General features: G+C 37.0%; 1 pseudogene; it reads left to right on the forward strand.

Annotated features, from left to right (window-relative positions):
* The first annotated feature begins 1,861 nt into the window (after positions 1-1,861).
* LOC149004870 (amino acid transporter AVT1I-like) overlaps positions 1,862-22,327 on the forward strand; it is a 36,174-nt pseudogene continuing 15,708 nt past the window's right edge.

Genomic DNA, 22,327 nt, shown 5'->3' on the forward strand with positions numbered 1-22,327 from the left:
AAATTTCAGGAATCTTGCTAAGCTCAGTAAAAAGGAAGTTGTGAGAGATCTTCCAAAGATTAAAAGACCTTGAAATCATGTATGTGGTCCATGTCAAAAAGGGAAGCAAACTAGAGCCACTTACAAGCCCAAGGAGTATCACATATGTAGCTCCCTTGATTTAATTCACACTGACTTATGTGGTCCTATGAGAATAGAAGCTTTTGGAGGAGAAAGGTACTTCATGCTTTTCATTGATGAATGCACAAGAATGACTTGGGTATCCTTTCTAAAAGAGAAGACACAGGCATTGGACAACTTTATAGCTTTCAAGAAGCTAGTTGAAAATGAAACAGGGAAGACTATAAAATGCCTAAGATCAGATCAAGGTAAGGAATATACATGGAGAAAATTTTCAGAATTTTGTAGTGAGCATGGCATAAAAATCCGACATTCAACTGCTAGGACTCCACAACAAAATGGAGTAGTGGAAAGAAAGAATCGAACTGTTCAAGAAATGGCAAGAACAATGCTCTCTGAAAGTAATATATCAAAAATGTTTTGGAGAGAAGGAGTCTACAGTTCAGTCTACATCTTAAACAGGTGCATGGTGGGACCAAATAAATCAAAAACTCCATATGAAATGTGGTACAGCAGGAAGCCAACTGTGAAGCATTTTAGAGTTTTTGGGTCCAAATGTTTCATCAAGAGAAAGGAAGAAAATTTGGGAAAGTTTGATGACATGGCTGATGCCCAAGAGTATCTTTTTGGGGTATTCTTCTAAGAGCAAGGCATAAGGTGCTTCAACAAAAGACTTCAAAAAGTTGTAGAAAGCTCAGATGTGAAGATAGATGAAAATCTACCTCAGCCCAAATTTGTTACAACTGAGGACTCAACCTTGGACAATGTTGAAGACAATGAAGAGTTTGAAAATGAGACTCCACATGGAGTAGAGTCCGATGAACATGAGTCTGATGTTGAACCAGAAAGAGATGGAAGACCAAAGGATAACAAATGGAACAAAGTGCATCCTCCTGATCAAATCATTGGCACACTAGATGAAGGGATACAAACAAGAAAGCTAAAGAAAAAGAAGACTACTTTCTCACTGATATCTCAAGAAGAGCCCAAGTCAATCCATGAAGCTTGTAAAGATGAAAATTGGGTGAAAGCAATGAATGAAGAGCTTGACCAAACTGAAAAGAACAACATTTGGGAACTAGTTCCTAGACCAACTGATAAGAATGTTATTGGCACCAAGTGGGTATTGAGAAATAAAATGAATGAAGAAGGGCAAGTTGTCAGAAACAAGGCCAGATTGGTGTGTAAAGGATATGCTCAAGTAGAAGGGATAAATTTTGATGAAACTTTTGCTCCAGTGGCAAGGTTGGAATCTATTAGAATGTTCCTAGCTTTGGCAGCCTTTAAGGAGTTTAAAGTTTATCAAATGGATGTTAAATCAGTCTTTCTAAATGGTGATTTAGAAGAACAAGTCTACATTGAGCAGCCGGATGGATTTGAAATAGGTGATGATTCAAATATGGTATGCAAACTCAAGAAAGCATTATATGGTTTGAAACAAGCTCCAAGAGCTTGGTATTCACGACTTGACACTTACTTGCTACAATTAGGTTTAAGGAAAGGAACCGTGGACAACAACCTCTATGTCATGGCTGAAGATTGTAGTAAATTGGTAATTGTTGTGTATGTGGATGACATCATCTTTGGAGGTCACTGTGATGAAGTCTGTCAAGGTTTTGCAAGGAAGATGAGTACAGAATTTGAAATGTCCATGCTTGGAGAGTTATCCTACTTCTTGGGTTTACAAGTAAATCAAATGGCAAGTGGCATATTCATATCTCAAATAAATTATGTTAAGGAAATGTTAAAGAAATTCATGATGGAAGATTGCAAACCAGTGGGAACTCCTATGGTAGTTGGATGCAAGTTGAGCTCAAGTGATGAGTCCCCTTCAGTTGATCAAACTCACTATAGATCTATGATTGGGAGTCTCTTATATCTAATAGCATCAAGACCAGACATTTTACAAGCAGTGTGTCTTGTGTCAAGGTTTCAAGCAAACCCAAAGGAGACTCATCAACAAGCAGTGAAAAGGATTTCCAGGCACTTAAAAGGGTCTATGGAATATGGGTTATGGTATCCTAAGTCTAAAGACTTCACACTTGCAGTCTTCTCAGATGCAGATTGGGCCGGAAGCATTGATGACAGAAATAGCACTAGTGGAGGTGCATTCTACTTGGGGAAAAATTTGGTTGCTTGGTATAGTAAGAAGCAAGATTCTATATCTTTGTCTACAGCAGAAGCTGAATATATAGTAGCTGGAACCAGCTGTACTCAAGTGATTTGGATGAATAGACAAATTTCTGATTTTGGCATCAAACGTGATAAAGTTATAGCTATCAAGTGTGATAACATGAGTGCTATCAATATCTCCAAGAATCCAGTGCAACATTCTAGGACCAAGCATATTGATATAAGATATCACTTTTTGAAAGAAAAAGTGATAAAAGGTGAAGTGAGCTTGGAGTTTGTTCCCACAGAAAATCAAGTGGCTAATATCTTCACAAAACCACTGTCCAAACATAGTTTTGAGAGATTAAGAGTAAAGCTTGGGGTTGTGGCTCAAGGGGGAGTAAGTGAGAAAATACATAGAACATCATCTCTCCATAGGTACATAGAACATCATCTCTCCATAGGATAGGAAGGTGCGGTGGGCACTCCTATGGAAGAGTCTATGTAGGGGGAGCTCTATGGTAGGGGGAGCACAAAGCACCCTTTGTACTTGTTGTCAAAGGGGGAGAGAAAAGAGAAAAGGAGGTTGAGTTGCCAACAATCCCAAAGGGGGAGATTGTTGTTCCATTGGCCTAAAATGAAGGTGTTGTCATTGTTGGTAACTTAAGTGGGCTTTGATATGGTACAGCAACACACAAAAAGGTTCCAAGAGAAAGGATCCAATTCAAATAAAGAAAACTCAAGAATCCCGTTTTTGAGGGTCTCTGTCCATTTTTGATCAACCTTTTCATCGGATGGTCATTCAGTGTCCGATTGAGCCGATTTTTGGAGGAGAGCTTCATGGCTTCTTGATTTTCAAATCCAACGGTGGGATTGTTCATTGGAGATCTCTAAGTTAGTCCAATTTGTACGTCAAAACACTCCTTGGTTAAGTCAAATAAAAACTCTGAGTTTGATTCAAACTCTGAGTTTAATTAATCTATAAAAGGAGAGCAAACTCCAGCAGAAGAAGATGGACGTTTTGAGGAGCTTGGGAAGAGCGTGGAGGTCGAACCAGAAGACGTTGGTTGGCTTTGGAGATCTGAAGCTTGGGAATAAGAAGTCTTTTGTTTTGTTGAACAAGAAAGAAAGTGAAAGAGAAGGAAGAAGAAGCAGTAGAAGAAAAGAAGGGAACATGGTTGTAGTTACTTACTTTCAAGAAAGATAAAGGGCTGTTGTTAGCCTGTCTAAAAAGTGCAGCGGAAGCGTGGTGGGCCCATAACCCAAGAGAAACAAGTATTGTTACCATGCATCTTACACAAGTTGAGGTAACCCGTATTCACAAGTTATTGTCTATTATTTTCTAGGTTATGGTTAATGATGAAGAACCTAGATCATGAATGTAATTTGAGGAACTTGAATTATTGGTTTACATTGTGACCTAGCAAGTTGGAGCTTGTCTAGGGGGTTGGGGTTGGTGCCTTTGTCTGAATTGCATTTTAGACTATAGCAAGGATTGGTGTTCCTGGACTGTTGTAGCAGTCAAAATATCTAGGAGTGTATTGAGTAATATACGAAACCCTAGGTAGGGTATTACTCCGTGGATGTAGGCAATTTGGCCGAACCACGTAAACTCTGGTGCATTGCGTTTTTGGTTTATTTTTTCTTTGTTAAACATATTGGAGTGCCTTGATTGCAGAGTGGTGGTACACTGTCTAGTAGACTCAGCCACATTGTGGTGTGTGGTGGACGTGTCCTTGTGCAGTTGATAGCTACGAGAATGTTCTAATTAATCTTGTTTCGAGATTAAAGAAGCTTTACATTGAAGTGAATTTTTGAAGACACTGATTCACCCCCCCTCTCAGTGTCAATCTGGGAATAACACAAATCATATTTGTTTTTCATCAAGTATTTTTGTTGATTTGAAGGACAATTTAAGAAACAATCAATTTATCATTTCTTAAATTTAAATGATTTTATTATATCGTGATTCAAAAACATGATTCTATTCAAATAGAGGTGGATTTCATTGCTATATGTGTGGCAAAAAGAACATAATAATTATCCTCTACAATCTGATCGCATTTTCTTTTTGCACCCCTTTCTCTCCATGCTAGTTATTCGCAATGCAATCACCTCCCTCCATGCCCAACTCCCATCTTTTTTTTTTTTTTTGTTTTTTTCTTTTTCGTTAGTTGATTTTTTAATTTTTTTAGTAAAGAAGACTTGGTTAATGGCCATTTAAGATTAGAGACAAGGGTTGGAGGGACTGGCTAGTGGTCGGGGTGTTTGCTTGAGTTCAAGTGAGAGAGTTAGGTGATTAGGGTTGGTTGCCAGTTAATTAATGGCAAGGGAGGGACGTAGGTGAGAGTACGAGGTAGGTGTTTTATGTATTGTTTATGGTATGTTTGATTTTTCTAAAATTTTTAATTGCCTCTAATATTTCTAATTGGAGACAAGAGCAAAGAACAATTTTTCCAGAGAAAGCTGTATGGTGAGACACATAAATATGAAGTAGTTAAGTCCTACTCTTAATGTTTTCAACTTGCACAAATACTTTATAGATCAAAATTGAAAATCATAGAGCAATTGTCATTTGCTTGCTTGTCATTGATCTAGAAACTCATTCATATGCATAACTTCATTGTGAAGGAAGGGCCACATTGCATTTATTGTGAGTGATCAAATAAAAAATTATTTTATTTTTAATCCTTATCCCATAATCAATGGGGTGACAGCAAGTTTTGGTATGTTCGGAGATATTATTATTGTTGAACCCAATGCCTACATTGCATTTTCAGGTAAAAGAGCAATTGAACAAACATTGAATAAGACAATACCTTATGGTTCACAAGCACCTGAGTATTTATTCCAAAAGGGCTTATGCGATCCAATTGTACCACCTAATATTTTAAAAGGAGTTATGATCAGTGAGTTATTTAGCTCCATGGTTTCTTTCCCATAAATCAAACTTCAATCAATCAAGTAGAGCATTAGTCCAGTTTATTTATTTTGGCAAAAAATTATTTAGTTTATCAAAATGATAAAATCATAAGAAGAATATGATTTTCTTTGGTGACAAAAAATCAAATTCTAAGAATAAATTTCGAATGATTCCCTTTTCTTACAGATTTTTTTTAATCTATATTCATGATTAGTATTCGGAAACCTTAACCTTTCCTTACATCAAATTAGGAATATAAAAGAATTTCACGCTACCTTCGTGCGTATTTCTTACTCATCTATAGAATACAAAGACTAGAATTAAGAAGATATAAAATAGGAATATACAGAACATAAGTATTACATATTTCTAAGTCTCCCAAGAGCCTCATTTTGACTTTATCAAGAATCCTGCTGGATCGAATTGTAATGAATCATTCGAGAATTCATAAGAAAGAACTCCCTTCACCTACCTAAGGATTGGGTGTGGATAGCAAAGGGCATTTAAGTAATTTTATTATCCATTTAACAACATAATCTAACTATGGATAACTTGTCATTATGCATGTGGGTGTCATGTAATTTTTTAGATAATAGTAGTTGGTCATTAGTTTTATCTAAAAAATAGTGGGTGGTGTATAATTTTCTCTTGTTTTTATGAAAACCTTATCTCCTTTTTCTCAATCCCAAACTTCAATGATCTATTCTCAATTTTCATTATTTTTTAATAACTTTTTATTTTGTTATACCAAACTTATTTTTCATTTCATAATTTATTTTGGACAAAAAGTTTCAAAATATTATTCATTTTTTACCCAAATGAATTATTTTATTTATTTGTTCTAATTAGGCAAAATAGAAAATGAAAATTGATACCTTACATTGTAAGCATATTTCTATCTAAGATCGCATAGATCGACTAAAAACACCTTAGTATGATAATGACGCAAAATGATGATGAACATACTTTATTTAGGATCCATTGGAGATGAAGCGCAACGGAATATCTTCTGTTGTCTCCCACTAGGAATGAACTTGAGGTGGAAGTTGATTCTATGATCAACTTGATGTTAGATCTTCTCCTCTAAAATCCTCCCTATTCATTGGCTTGATGGTATATCCTTTCTAACTAATCAGATGTGATTATGATTGGTTAGGGTTAGAGGAGGGACCTAGCATCTATAAATTCGTTAGATCGTCCATCAAGATCTAACTGTCCCTATTAGCTCACATCAATCAATCTATATAAGAGTTTTAGTAACCATATATTACCCATATCAGACCAATAAGAAACCAAATCAAAGTGTAACACAATTGATAAAGCTCATCTTATGTGGAATATTTAATTAATATTCTAACATAAATAAGAAATTTTTTATATGTAGGAGATAGAGACATTATATATATGTCATAGGCAAGAGTCGAACTCACAACCTCTTCACTAAGAGATATTGATCTTAACAATCGAGCAACCCTGACTTGGCCAACTGTATTTTTCAAGTCATTCACAGGGTTCTGATTAGCTGATTCAACAACGAGACGTCCAATGCTCCACGAAATAGCATGCAAGAGAGCCTCCCTGACGCCAATGATTCACAGGGCTGGAAGTTGATACTGCAACAATAATGGAATTGTCATGGGCCCTAACAACAAATCTCAGGCCTGCTAATCCATTTTAAAGGCTAGTATTAGTATTAGCTTTAAAGAAAGGGAACGGTGGGCTCACTTCAAAGGGATAAGCTGGGCTATTGGTACTGCTGAAACTGATACTTATCCCATGAACAGAGGCCGTGCATCAGACAAGGAAAATGATGCATAATGAGTTTGCAAGTTATCAAACAAAATGGCAAACCTTCAACAAAAAATGCACGTACAGGTGGGTATAGGCTCCACCTGTTGTTATGAGACTCATCTCTGGTGTGATGGATCCTTATCTTCTTTGAAATTTGTAACATTAGCTCCTCTAGACATTATCTTCTTATGTTTGAGATGTTTGAGAATTGATACTAAAAAGAGCCTAAGTTAGGGTGTTAGTCAACTATTTAGTTTTTCTTCTTCTCTCTCTTTTTTTGGAGGGGAGAACTATTGTATGTACCACTAGAAAGAGTCAATTTTTGACATCTTCACTGAGAGGTATTAGTCATTACCAACTAAACCAACCTTTTGGTGAGACCTAACTATTTAATCATTTGTTTTTACCCAAAAAAAAACTATTTAATTGTTTATCGCCAAAGTAAAAGCTCGATCCCACACCAATTTAGCGTGAGCAAGGACATGCATTCATAATGAGTCAAGGAGACACAAAATTATAATTTACTAGCTTAGGTACTTAATTAAAACAACCCATCATCCTTAAGCATCCCTATATTTATTTTTTATTTCCAACCCACATTTGAGGTGAAGGAAAACAAAAACAAGAAGAATAAGAAAGGTAAGATGGTGAAAGTTCAAAACAACAACAACAAGGCATTAGAGGAAACCAACATACTCCAAAACCTTATTTGGTATTGATCTATTATCATCTATCTTTAAATTACATTTTATAGATCATATTTTATTGGTGAGATATAGATTCCTTCCATTGGTAAGAGGATGAAACCGAAAATTTTGAGATATAGATTCTTTCAATAATTAATAGGATGAAACCAAAATTCTATCCTATGTAGATAAATTTATTATTCCAAATTTGATCAAAAGTTGTAATATATATTACCAAAATGCAATCAAATGGACTAACCATAAACCATGCATATATAATTATGTGACAAAAAGTAGTATTGTGAAGCATTATACTTCACCAAAGATGGTGCCAACCAAGAAAATCCTCAAGGAAAACAAGGTAGAAGAACTAAATAAATAATTTTGTTTTTTTGTTTTTTTTTTCCCACACCGCCATTGACATATATATCTTACCACTCTACTAATCCTGCATTGACTGATTGCTTAGTGTTGAAAATGGTGTGATTAGAATAATAATTCAATTATTTTATTATATTTTATTTATAAAATTGAACTTCTCCTTTTTTTTTTTTTTTGGGTGCAAAAACAGTGTTTGGAAATGGACAATTTCTTTTGAAGTTAGAAAAGGAAGGCCCATCGTTGATGTTTTCATCCACACCGCAGCTCTTAGGGGCTTTGTTCCCATTTTCCTGACCAAACAAAGATGGTCACTCTGTCGTTGCATTTGATGGAAACAGGAGTTTCTAGTTCTTGACTTCTGAAAAACTTGACTACTCTGTCATCGTTTTCATTGTTCAAAAGACGAGTTTCAATTTCTCCCGACCACGAACACCAACAAATTTTATTGAGAGTTTTGAATTTTCAAGCCTAATTATGTTGATTCCTTTGCTTCAAGTCGAACACCACATCAGTAGCAGCACCTAAGCAAAATCCAAAAACTAGCCTTCAAATGTTTCTATTTTATTGTTGAAAATTGGTTTATCGTTTAAGATAAAAGCTTATCCAACACCCCTTATCCGCTTTGAATAAAATTGTTGTTTACAAAAAAATTAAAAATTAAAAATTAAAAATTAAAAATTAAAAAAAAAAAAAAGAAAAGAAAAGAAAGAAAAGAAAAGAAAAGAAAAAGAAAAGAAAAGAAAGAAAGAAAAAGAAAGAAAGAGAAAAGCTTATCTACATGTCTAAGCGAGTAGTATGAATGGCTTGGTTTAGGAACCTTGGTCATTTTGTTGCAACACATTCAACTGTATATACAAAGATTATGTATCATGTTGTAGGTTGAATACCTTATTTATCTCCGTTGGTGATTTACTTACATAATTTGATTATAGTTTACAAAGTACTGTGTTAAATGAAAATCCTTCAAATCTCAACCTAAGCATGAGTTGGTTTCCTCCGTCTTGCAGGAGAAATTCAAAACCAAAGCTGAAAGCACAAAGTGGTAAGAGAGGGCTAAATTTTTCAGTGAGTTATCCATCTCTAGCTGATATGGCATAGTTCTTGTTGTACGAAGATGGTGAGTTAAGAGGAGTCTTAGCGATTGAAACAGACATTTTAATGAGGTTGATGAAGGACATTTTAATGAGCTTGCTGAAGGTTTGCTGATGCAGTCAGCTGCATGGGATGACTTCAAGAGGCTTTGGACTCAAATCGTTTGATGGTTGAATTCCTCTATTTGCTCAAAGACTCGTAAGGGAGAAGATATGTAATCTTCAAATTATAACAAATATTCTTACCCAAATAACGAATACTTTTCCAGAAAAAAAAAAAAATTACAAGAAATACAAAAAAGTTCAGGTTATGATTGTTTTCCACAGTAAATCATAGATAATTATCCTAAAATAATTCAAACATTTATGATCAATGGATCATCTTGGACACAATCCTGATTTCGTGGTTTTCTTAAGTAGTATCAAATTCATTAGCAGGATGGAGTCAGGATTAACATTGGGTGGCCAAATAATGACAGCTTGGATCATCTCCCCATTAGGGGAACACTAATGTTTTTTCACTACATATTATATAGGTTCATGTGGGACCCACTAAAGAACCCACCTTTGAATTATTTTATTATATTTAGACATGGCTCTCATATATTAAAAATATAGGTAATCATTAATAATGATATTTTTATCTTTACAAAAATATAAGTAAATTATTTTTAAAAAAAAGTAAATTAAAACATAAGAATAGCTAACAAATAAATATCTTATAAAATATTTTTTGTTTTAAGTAATCTTTTTATTAAAAAAAATCTTACAAATTAACATTAAAGAAGGGTGGAAATGATCAATTCAATAGTAAAAGGCTAGATGCAAACCAAGCTAATCATGATAGTTGATTACTTTACAAATTCTAAGTATTCAATTTTTACAATATAAAATCAAATAAAAAGAATAAGACAAAATAATAGAGAAAGAGAGTCCATATAAATTCAAATAAAAAAAATAAAAAATTAGAGAAAGAGCAAGAGAATAACTGATTGTGGAGAAGATTAGGAATAAATTCCTTACCTTTAACTTTTTCAAAATTTCCCTAAATCACGTATGAAAAAAGAAGAGAATTTAGGAATTAAGATTCAATGGTGAAAAACGTTTCGGTAACTTTTGTTCTCCCGTTCTTTCAAGTTGAGACCTCACCTGCCCCATAGCGGAAAGCTTTATTTCCATCAATGAATTTCCTCTTGTTTTCCGTCTGGATCTCCCAAATCTAGACCGAAGTCCCATTCTCTTGCTCTTCTTCATCCTAAGCGCCACCCAAACATGGGAGGATAATCGAATGAATCTGTCAGTGGCAGTGGGGGTGGCAATGAGGTCCAAGTGGGTAATTAATTTAAGTTGCAAAGAAAGAAGGGTTTTGCTGTCTGAGGAGATAAATTGGTGGAGATCAAATGGAGGAGGTGACGACAGATCGAGTCTACTATAACTAGAAAGAAAGGGATTTTGTTGGGAGAGACGAATGCTTAATAAAATGAAGAGGGAAGAGGGAATGGCATCAGTTCAAAGGTTTTTAAGTTTAAATTTTAAAAATCATAGCCTTCTTGAGCTTGAAGACAAAAATTTCAGTTATGAAGCATTATGTAAAAGAGTGTTGTTACTATAAAGGGAACTCACAATTTTCCAGTGTAAACTTAATCTATGGATGCGTGGATCGGGGTAGATTTGACAAGCTAATAGATGAGATTGGCGTGATGCTTGATGGTGTGGCTTGCATGAGGTGTTGTCGACGTGGGACGACAAATAAGGCTATCAGTTGGATGTTTAAAGTGGCACTTAGCCATGAGTGTTCTTCGATGTTTATTCAGAATGCTTCCTCAGATTTGGAGAGAGATTCTCATGGCGGATTGTATTTCTTCTCGTTCTTACTGCTCTCCTTGGGTCATTGACCCGTTTAGTGTAACCAAGGAAAAAACAAAGGAAAAGCCAAACTACATTTAGCTTAAGAAGAAAAACAAGAGAAAGAAAGAGAACTAGACCTTGCATTGAAGAAAAAAAAAAAAAAAAAAAAAACTAAATCTGTGGAGGCTCTGTAGTTTTCTGCCAACTCTCCGCTGCCCAGACACTCCATTCACTCATAATGCCACAAAAATCAAAGAAGTTTAACCCAATGGGATGATGTTCTTCCAACAGCGAAACCATATGGTACAATATGGCCTATGCATTGTGTAGTGTACACTGCCAGCATAACAGACAATTGGGCAAAATGAAAAATAAAACAAAAAAAAAAAAAAAAAAAAATCAATGGAAATTGAATAAAGGGACAACCACCAACTACATCCAACCTTCCCATGTCATTTTATTGTTTCCTTAAATGTTACATTTGTCAAGTGTTACATTTCCATGCTTTTCTTTTCGGGTAGAAACATTTTCCATGCATTTGAGAATAAGGGAATCGGATATGAGTTCTATTTCAATTTTGAATTGATTTCATAAATTAGTCAGTAAATATAGACTCTTTGTCAAAGAATAAGGGATAATTACTGATGTTCATTTGTATTATAGAGAAATTATATATCAAATCATGTACTCATAAAATTATTATTATTCCCCTCACTTCAAATGGGTCAAGTGATTGTCAAGTATTAGTGTACTACAACTATTTTACTTTTCTTTAAATCCAAGCACTATTTATCCTTCATTAAAATTAGATGTATGTCGAATGATCACCATGCCTCATTGCTGAGTCATGGATGAACTATCAGCTTTGGTGTTGATTTCAATTTGTGAAAAAATTATGAAAGGTAAGTTTTTACTACCATATACTAAGGGTAGAAAAATAATTTATTTACAGATTAAATTAGTACTAACCACCACTTGGGATATCTTGCTAAGAAAGATGTCATGTCGTCAAGTAACGGATATCTTGCTAAGAAAGCACACAAAGTATAGATTTTGATAAGTACTTACATGAGAGAAGGTTGTAATATAACTATATTGCAATGGAGCAACAATAAGTATATTATGATTTATTTTAATTGTATCAACATTGAAAAAAAGGAGTTATCCACGGATTTTGGAGCTTCCAAGAAGGACATCTTCAAATCTATAGGAGATAGAGCAGCAAACCGCATTGTAGGATGGAAATTCAAGTTTTTATCTCCAGCAGGCAGAGAGACTCTCCTTAAATCAGTCATCAGCTCTCAATCCTCATATGCAGCTTCCCATTTTTCTTTACCTATGTCACATCATGACCGGCTTCGCAGCTTAATGTCAAACTTCTATTAGGGTAGCACTGCTGAAAATAAGAAGGTACAATGGATCTCCTGGACCAAGCTATGTCGCTCTAAAGAAAAGGGAGGTTTGGGCTTTCGCGAACCAATACTACATAATAGGGCTCTACTTACTAAAGTTGCTTGGCGACTATGGACCGAACCTGAATCCCTTTGGGCCAAATTCATCAAAGCCATATACTTCCCGCGATCCACTTTCCTTGAAGCAACTCAATGCATAAATCTTCATGGGCTTGGAAAAGTTTCTTAATTGGTAATGTTGGTAATACTCCAAAAATAGTTCAATTCAATTAATTGACGGGGAAAGATTCCTTACCGGGATTCGCTTTCCCTTTTGTGAAATATTCGCAGCGGAAGTAAATCTGGATCCACGTTCTCGTTCCACCACCAAATCTCTACCGGGATGATTCCACAATCACTAGGAAAGAGAATAATATCCACAACCCAAATGGTGTGGATTAATGGAATGAAGATCAAAAGCGAGGAAAGGAAAAAAGCTTCCTTGGCCTGCGATTCTAGGAAAGAGGGAGAAAGAGATGGATCCGCCATTTCTCTGAGATAAATCTCATACGAATGAATTACACACTTACTCACTGATGCGGTGGTTACCAAAATATATAATCCTATTTTGTAACCGCCCTGATAGTGAGTTTCCAATTGATTTACCTTAGGGATAATTACTTGGGCCCCCATTTAATTTATTATTCATACTTTTCAAAATTACTAATTCAACCTTCAACTTTGTCTATAATTACTATTGCCCCCCTACCTTGCACAAGGGCAAGTGTTAATCTTTCAATGTTTCAACCCCCAAAACACCCTTTACTTATGTCTTTATTCATTTACCCGTTTATCAGTTAGCACCCTTAATTCAGGGACAAAAATAACTATAATCCGCTTTATGCTTATCCCGATTTAAAAATAAAAGACTTTAATAAAACTCAAATAAAAACCGAAAGGAAGAAAATCGATTCAACTCAAATTGAAACTAAATTCACTAAATTTTCAAATTGGTTAGTGGTGATCCCAATTGGATTTACATTTTGATCATTTATTTATCTATATGAGTTAGTGAAGGTCCCAATTGGATTTGATTTTGCCCATTTCAGTACCATTTTTTTTGTGTATTTTTTTGTTTTTTGTGTCCGTTTTTGATTTTTAATGTTATAGGGCAAATTATTTTTTTTTTTTTTTTTTTTCTTTTTCTTTTTTTTTTTTTTTTTTACATCCACAAGTCATACGGCAAAATGGGTTGTGCGACCGGTGATATACCTGCACGCGTGAGCCCCAAACTAGAAACCTTCCCATAAGGCTAGAATGGCACATCACTCAAAGAAACATATCAAATAAGCATTAGTATAACACAGTGTCTTAGGTTTGTCCAAACTCACCAGACTAAAGGTATCTCGATCCCTCTGAGAGATCACCTTCTTGTCCTTAAAATGTTCACTACCGTAACATCACACATACGCATGGGTTGGCGACCGGCAAACACTTTTTAGGGGGTGCAGTTGAATCAAACCTTTCCTTTTGGGCCCAGACCATCACTACACTTAGGATTGACTCCTTTCCCGGTAGTGCCCCTTTAGGACGAATCAATCATGACCATAGGTAACACCCCAAAGTAGCCACATTAACCCTTCGTTTCATGATGTCGTTGAAAGTCACTAAGAACACTAATGGACCATAAAGTCCAGGACTCACACAATGAGAGGAGCAGGGATCCATCCTCTCATTTCCAATGATCGCTAAGCACACATAGTATGATATACGTGCTATGGTGGAGCATTCTATATACAATAGAACATATGTCCATCTCAACACCATACAGGTCTTAGTCTAGTCGCAACCTCTTGCGCCTAACCTGAGTTTCTTTATTGTCGCCACCCTAGCGCCACATAAAGTACTCAGCACTGCTCCTATAGGCAACATGAATAGTGGGAACATTCATGTCGATTCTCTTCACAATAGATAAACTCATCTTGATTCCAAATCAAGGCGACATCATGATTATGAATTGACCTACACAAAGTCATTCACAATCTGTCTCATCTCTGCTCGCCTCCAAGGCGCCAGAGGCGAATGCTCGTGTGAGTGAGCTATTCTCTTGCCTATTGACATATCTTATTTTATGCTATTAGAACACAATCACACAGAAAATGAATAAAATAAATGCTGGAATGAACTCATATTACTTAATAATAAGAAAGTCTCAATACAAAAATAAGTCACAATCTATGCAAGCCCAAGGATTTTACGTGAGAAATAAAAACATCCTTGGCTATAGGTTTGGTAAGAGGGTCAGCTACCATCTGACTAGTAGATATGTGCTTAAGTACAACTTTCTTCCTTGATGTAATGTCTCTAACAAAGTGATATTTCAACTGTATATGTTTGGTCTTCCCATGATACTTGGGGTCCATGACATAGCTAAGAGCTGCCGTACTATCACAGTAGACAAGGGCAGCCTCTTTGGATGTCATCACAATCCCACTATGTCGAAGGAATCTCCTCAACCAAACAACCTCTTGAACCGCAGGTGAGCATGCCACATACTCTGCTTCCATGGTCGAGAGGGATATACAAGCCTGCTTCTTGCTACACCACGAAATAGCCCCGCCATTCAGCAAGGAAGCATATCCAGAGGTTGATTTGTGCTCATTGATGTCTCCAGCCCAGTCGGCATCACTATAGCCAACTAACCGCAAATCCGATCCTTGGTAACACAGCATGTAGTTACTCGTTCCTCTGAGATATCTCAATATCCTCTTGATCGCTTTCCAAGTGCTCTATGCCCGGGTTTGATTGGTACCGACTAACCAAACCCACCGCATAACAAATATCCGGCCTAGTACACATCATAGCGTACATAAGGCTACCCATCGCACCGGAATATGGAACTCTTTCCATCTTGGTTTTCTCCTTTGGAGTCTTAGGACCCATATCAAGGCTCAAATGCAAACCCTTCTCCACTGGAGTATCAATTGGTTTGCAGTTGTGCATCTGGTATCTCGTCAAGACATTGTCAATATAGGTCTCTTGAGATAAACCCAATAATCTCTTTTGCCTATTTCTGACAATCTTGACACAAAGCACATAGCTTGCTTCACCCATGTCCTTCATATCAAATATGGAGGACAACCATTTCTTAATGGTTTCCAATAGCTCCTTGCTATTGCTAGCCATAAGTATGTCATTTACGTACACTGTCAGAATGACATAATTATTATCAGATCTCTTGGTGTAAACACAGTGGTCTTCCTCAAGCATGGAAAAACCATTTTCCATCATAGCTTGGTGGAAGCGCACATTCCACTGTCTAGATGCTTGCTTTAAGCCATATATGGACTTCTTAAGCTTGCACACTCTGCGCTTAAGTCCATTAGTTTCAAAGCCTTGAGGTTGATCCATATAGATCTCTTCCTCAAGTTCTCCATTGAGAAAAGCAATTTTTATATCCATCTGATAAAGCTCCAAGTCCAACTGAGCAACAATGGCTAGTATGAGGAGAATTGAGGCAAACCTAACCACAGGGGAAAAAGTTTCCTCATAATCAATGCCCTCTCGTTGGGTGTAGCCCTTAGCCACTAAACGAGCCTTGTATCTCTCAATAGATCCATCCACCTTTCTCTTGATCTTGAGAACCCACTTGTTCCCAATTTCCTTTCGGCCTGACGGCAAGTCAACAAAGTCCCAGACATGATTAACTTTCATCGATGCCAACTCTTCCTCTATTGCTTTCAACCATTCCTTTGAGCTTGATCCTGCAAGAGCTTCCTACACGCTCTTCGGTTCATGCTCATTGACTGAAGTCATCACACAGTCGATCTCTTCAGGAGTTACCATGTAGGCTTCATCCTCTATGTTGAAACGTCGACGAGGAACTTGCCCAGGCCCACTACGGCGCAAGTGCATGTCAGATTGCTCACCCTTTGAGGTAGCTATCACATCTGCACTCCCACTCCCACTAAGATCTTCTGGATGAACCCCAGGTTCATTATCCAGAATCTGAATCCCTGGAGTGACAAGACCACTATCTTGTATCTCAAAGAATTTCGATGATTCTTTGTTAACTCTTGAAAGAGATGGAAAATCATTCTCCAAGAATGTTGCATCCCTAGACTCAAGTTCCGTTCTCTTCTCATTCTCATCTAGTCCAATAAAGACATGGCCCTTTGAGTGTTCAGAATATCTCACAAAGATACACTTTCTTCCTCTAGGTCCAAGCTTTCCATATTTGTGAGAAGTCGAGTGAACATATGCTGCACATCCCCATGCGCGCAAGTAACTTAAATCTGGCTTCCTTCCGGTCCACAACTCATATGGTGTGGAAGGAACCGATTTGGTTGGAACTCTATTGAGGATATAGGCAACAGTCAGCAAAGCATCTCCCCAATAAGAGATGGGTAGATTTGCCTGCGCCATCATGGATCTCACCATGTCTAGCAAGGTTCTATTCTTCCTCTCAGCAACCCCATTTTGTTGTGGAGTCCCTGGAATAGTAAGTTGTCTAGATATCCCCTTTTCATCACATAACCCTTTGAACATATCGGAGAGATACTCTATACTTCTATCCGTTCTAAGAGTTTTAATCCTTTTATCTAACTGATTCTCAACTAAGCTCATGAATTTCTTAAAACATTCAAGAGCTTTTGACTTATGAGAAATTAGATAAATGTGACCATACCGTGTATAGTCATCTATGAATGTGATGAAATAAGACTGTCCTTTTCTAGTATGCACATTCATGGGTCCACACACATCTGAATGGATAAGTTCTAAAGGAAGAGAGGCTTTCAAAGCCTTTTCAAATGGTTTTCTAGTTGCTTTTCCTACTAGACTTGACTCACTAGTTGGCAAATCAGATAGTGAACCTTGGCCAAAGAGACCTTCTCTTGCCAACCTATTCATCCTATCTAAGCCAATATGTCCTAGTCTAGCGTGCCACAAATTAGAATCAATACACACAGTATTGTGGCAAACAAAAGTACTACTAGAATTAAATGAATAATTAATTGTATCTAATACAATGAAACCATTATTAAGAAAACTATAACCATAAACTGTATCACCCAGATACAAAACCAAAGAATTGTTTTCAAATACAACTCTAAAACCATGTCTCATAAACCACTCTTGTTTCTGTTCCCACCTCTTACTTTGCCTAGACCGCTGAGGTTGAGCTCTCTCCTTCTTGCGCTCGAAGCCTGCACCCTTACTAGTGCTAGCTTCAGCAGCAACTACTTCAGTGTGAGGAGCATTGGCTAACATCCGATCATCCTCTAGCTCAAGGTGCTTGGCAGCTTGATCAAATGTCTTGACCTCATCAGCATGAGTCAATAAGATCTTCATATGCTCCCAAGACTTAGGCAATGACCTGATGACTGCAAACTTGCTCCTCATCAGTCTTTTGGCGCCCACATGCGCTCAACTCACTAATCATGTTAGACGTGATGGTTATATGCTGCCTCATGGTCTGACCCTGGCGCATCTTATAACCGTCAAAAGTGAGTCCGAGCTGGCGGCCTCTTGTGGTGGAAGTCTCTTCGTACTGGAACTTCACAGCCTCCCACAAAGACTTTGCAATCCTATGCTTCTCAAAACGAAGCATCAGGTCATCCCTCATGGAGCTCAGGATTGTAATCCTAGCTACCCGGTCTTTCCTCTTCCAGGCATTGTAAAGCTCAAGGTTCTTGCAATACTGTGCAGTGGTACCTTCCTCAGGTGGGGTCATGGTCTAGTTTATGGTTTCCAGCATGTTCTGTTCTTCTAGGAGATACTGCACCTTTCGGTGCCAAAGGTCATAATACCTCTTATTCAGTTTATCTCCTTTCGCGAAGTTAGCAACAATGCTCTTGGTAGCAGCCATTTATTCTAAAGACATTACATACTAGGATGAGTTCAACTATTCTAGCATAAAACACAACTCATGCAACAACAAATCACACTAACATAGTCAACCGATGGGATAAGCACTTAAACCAAAAGAGATGCTAAAAAACATTCAATCAAATTCTCATGCAAACCCACATATACTTATACACTAGTTTCATTCTGTGCAAGAAACATGATTGATAGACCCATAATTAAAAACAACAGTTTTATTAAAATAAAACATGCAATCATGTTAAAACTATGAGGTGGTTCACACAGAACACTTCTACCTCATTAGCTCCCACTAGGCCCCATTAGGCCCTCAATGCCCAAACATCACACAGATTGTCGGGCCATTGGTGTCCAATAAGTTAGAAACACATTCTGAACTAGACAGGCCAATATCCAAAAAAAATCCATCTCCCAGACGGATGACCATTTGCCCAGACGGAATTCCGTCTTCTCACACGGATGACCGTTTGGGTCATTGTAACCAGTCTGACAATAGACGGACGTCCGTCTAGTCCACAGTGACCAAAAACGACGTTTTTTTCTTTACAAAAATTCATCCAAAAACACATGAAAAAAATCCAACAATAATTATTACACAAAAAAATTATCATGGTTAATCAATTCATGCAAAAATTCACAAGGGAAAAATACAAGGATCCTCCCATTCGGATCCGAACCCAAAACATAAGGGTTTCCAAAAACCCTATCAATTCTCCCATGGGTTTTGTATTAAACCCTGGATTCTCCGTAAACCCTTGATCCTCCCATTGGACCCATACAATGAAATTAAACAATGGGGAGGAACAAAGAACCGTGGGAACCAATGGCTTTGATGCCAATGTTGGTAATACTCCAAAAATAGTTCAATTCAATTAATTAACGGGGAAAGATTCCTTACCTGGATTCGCTTTCCCTTTTGTGAAGTATTCGCAGCGGAAGTAAATCTGGATCCACGTTCTCGTTCCACCACCAAATCTCTACCGGGATGATTCCACAATCACTAGGAAAGGGAATAATATCCACAATCCAAATGCCATGGAGTAATGGAATGAAGATCAAAAGCGAGGAAAGGAAAAAAGCTTCCTTGGCTTGCGATTCTAGGAGAGAGGGAGAGAGAGATGGATCCGCCATTTCTCTAAGATAAATCTCGTACGAATGAATCACACACTTACTCACTAATGCGATGGTTACAAAAATATATAACCCTATTTTGTAACCACTCTAATAATGAGTTTCCAATATTGCCCTTGGGCATTTAATTTATTAATCATATTAATAAATTCCAACAGGTAAAGAAATTTTGAAAGAAGGGCTGGTATGGAGAATTGGTGATGGATCCTCAATCAACATATGGCATTCTAAATGGGTCAACAGCTTACTAGAATGGTTCATCCAAAGTCCAAGACCCATAAACTGCACAATCCATACAGTGGCAGATCTTTTCGATCCACACACACCCGGCTATGGAAGAAGGATCTTATTGACACACTATTTTTTGCAGCAGAATCACATGCAATCCTACAAATGCGACTAAGCACTTCTACTGAGGCTGACAGATTACAATGGAGTGGGACAAAAAATGGAGTCTTCACAGTTAAGAGTGCCTACCACTTCCTATCTAATAGAAGGGACCACCAACATCAATGTAACCCCTCATCATCCAGAATTTATGAATGGGAAACCATCTAGCCACACATATGGAAACTCATTTGGAAGATCAAAACATTGCCAAAGATAAACTCCTTTCTCTGGAAGTGTTGTGCACAAGGTATAGCCACTGGGGAACAATTGCTGCGAAGAAACATACAGGTTGATCCAAGCTGTAAGCGATGTGGACACAATGTAGAACGTACAGATCACCTATTATTTGATTGTCCCTTCGCTCGTGCTGCCTGGTTCGGGTCCCCCTTCTCACTCAGGACAGCAGATTTGGGAACTCCTAAACTACCTCAGCTCTTGAACCATTGGTTGATGAAAATATTCCCTTCAAAAGCTGAATAGAAAGAGACCCTCTCTTTGTTTTCTTTCCTCTGCTAGTCCCTTTGGTTAGCCCGCAATGAAGTCCCATTTGGATCACGACCCTACACTCCGAAGGAGATTGTTCAACAGACCAATACTTCCTTCTCTTCCTTTGCTGAAGCAAACCAGGGGGTGTTCTCTCCCCATCTTAATCAGGATTATGTTGAACTGATTAAATCCTGGATTCCACCTGTGGCTACCCATCTCAAGCTAAACACGGATGCGGCAGTTCCGTTACAAAGACAACAGCAGGAGGCATAGGATTCATTCTTCGCAATCATAGAGGTATCCCCATTTTCGCAGTTTCTGAACCTGGCAACTTCAACTTCTGTAGCAACTGGGGAGGCAATGGCTATTAAAGAAGGAATCACATATGCAGCTCTTAATGGTTTCCAGCAATGCGAAGTGGAATCAGACTGCCTTCAGGTGGTGAACCTATTGAATGATCCAAGTGCTATTCCTCGATCCTCTAGCTATGCAAACCATCATTGAGGAAATTCGATTCATATCCAGCGACTTCACTTTTATAAGTTTTAGTCACATTTCTAGGGATGCAAACTCAGTTGCTGATTCCCTTGCACAGAATGCCTTGTCCTTAACAGGCCGGACAGTTTGGTAGAATTCTGAATCTTGGCTTCTTGATCTTTGCAATCAAGATGTCTTGTGTAACCCCTGCCTTTCCTTTCAATGATAATCTGACTTACCAAAAAAAAAAAAAAAAAAAAAAAAAAAGAAGGGGAAAAATGAGACCGATGAGTGGGGCCAGGTTTCACTTTGGAGACTTACATTTTCAATTCTTTTAGCTCTAAAATTCAGTCGTAAGAATGGCTCTATTTGACACTCCCACCTTCGAGGCACAGGATCTATGATTTCAAATGTGGAGTTTTGGTTCATTCAATGATGTGGAGCTATTTTTCCAGTCTCCTTGGGTAACTGATCTAAACTCCTAAATAATTCGAACTTAGTCATGAAGAATATAAGATTATTGAATAAAATTTAAGAAAATCCAAAAAATTTTTTTGGGTAGGAATGTTATCCATCCAACTAACATAATAAAGGGTTGGCCCAAAAAAAACATATTAAACGGTTATTAAAAAAATATATGAGTATAGTATCACTTGTAATCCAAGCATAAAGAGAGAATTTTTTTTTATCATTTTGCAACCATGTAAGTATAAAAAAAATGTAGATGCCATTTATGAAGGCTACAATCCAGGCCAGAATTCAGATCATTCACAATATTTGCTCGTAGTTGAACACCCCCATCCATATATTATGAAGGGTCTAGTCTGAATTGTAGCCTTTGTGGATAAATTACATCATTTTATTGTGAATGAAGACATTGCATTATTATGAGTGAAAGACATGCAAAATTATCATGGTTACATTATCGGTGTGATATTTGTTAGTCTGCCCCATTACCCCTTATGATATTTATTTATATAACTTAGTACCCTTTAATTCATTATAGTATGTCCTCTCACTTCTTTTTTTTTTCTTCCATTCTTATCATATAAATACATGTTGGAATACAAGTTAAAATTATGATAATCAAAAATTTTATTTTTTCTGGTTGGGTAAACATGATGATCAAAGTTCAATGCAACGAGACTAAGGCATTGGAGGAAACTGATAAACTACATAAATTTATGAGGCATACTAATAGTTAAATCATGGTTTCTATCTTATTTATTACAAATCTTTCTATTTTCACAAGTAATGAGATTAATCCTAGTTGATTTAAAAGAACAATAGAAGAAAATAATCAATTGGTGATTTCTTATTGGAGAGAAGTAGACTTCTCTCTTAAATGTATAGTAAAGAGTGCTTAAAAAAGATTATCCACTTCAAACGGATTCAATTTCTTTTTTGAATCCTTCTCTCTCTCTCGATGCTCTTCCATGCAAGGGCTAGCTAACAGCCAAGTTGTTTGTTTGAGTTCAAATGAGAATTTTGGTGGTTAAAGGTTTGCTGCCCATGATTTAATGGCTGGGGAGGGACAATGGGTGAGAGAAGAGAAGTACTTGATGTGATCAATAATTGTGTCTAATTTTTCCTTTTTTCTATTGTAGATCCCAT

Source organism: Hakea prostrata, chromosome 9 (assembly GCF_041222555.1).
Source record: "Hakea prostrata isolate BN-2017 chromosome 9, UWA_Hpros_2, whole genome shotgun sequence".
NCBI classification, from domain to species: Eukaryota; Viridiplantae; Streptophyta; class Magnoliopsida; order Proteales; family Proteaceae; genus Hakea; species Hakea prostrata.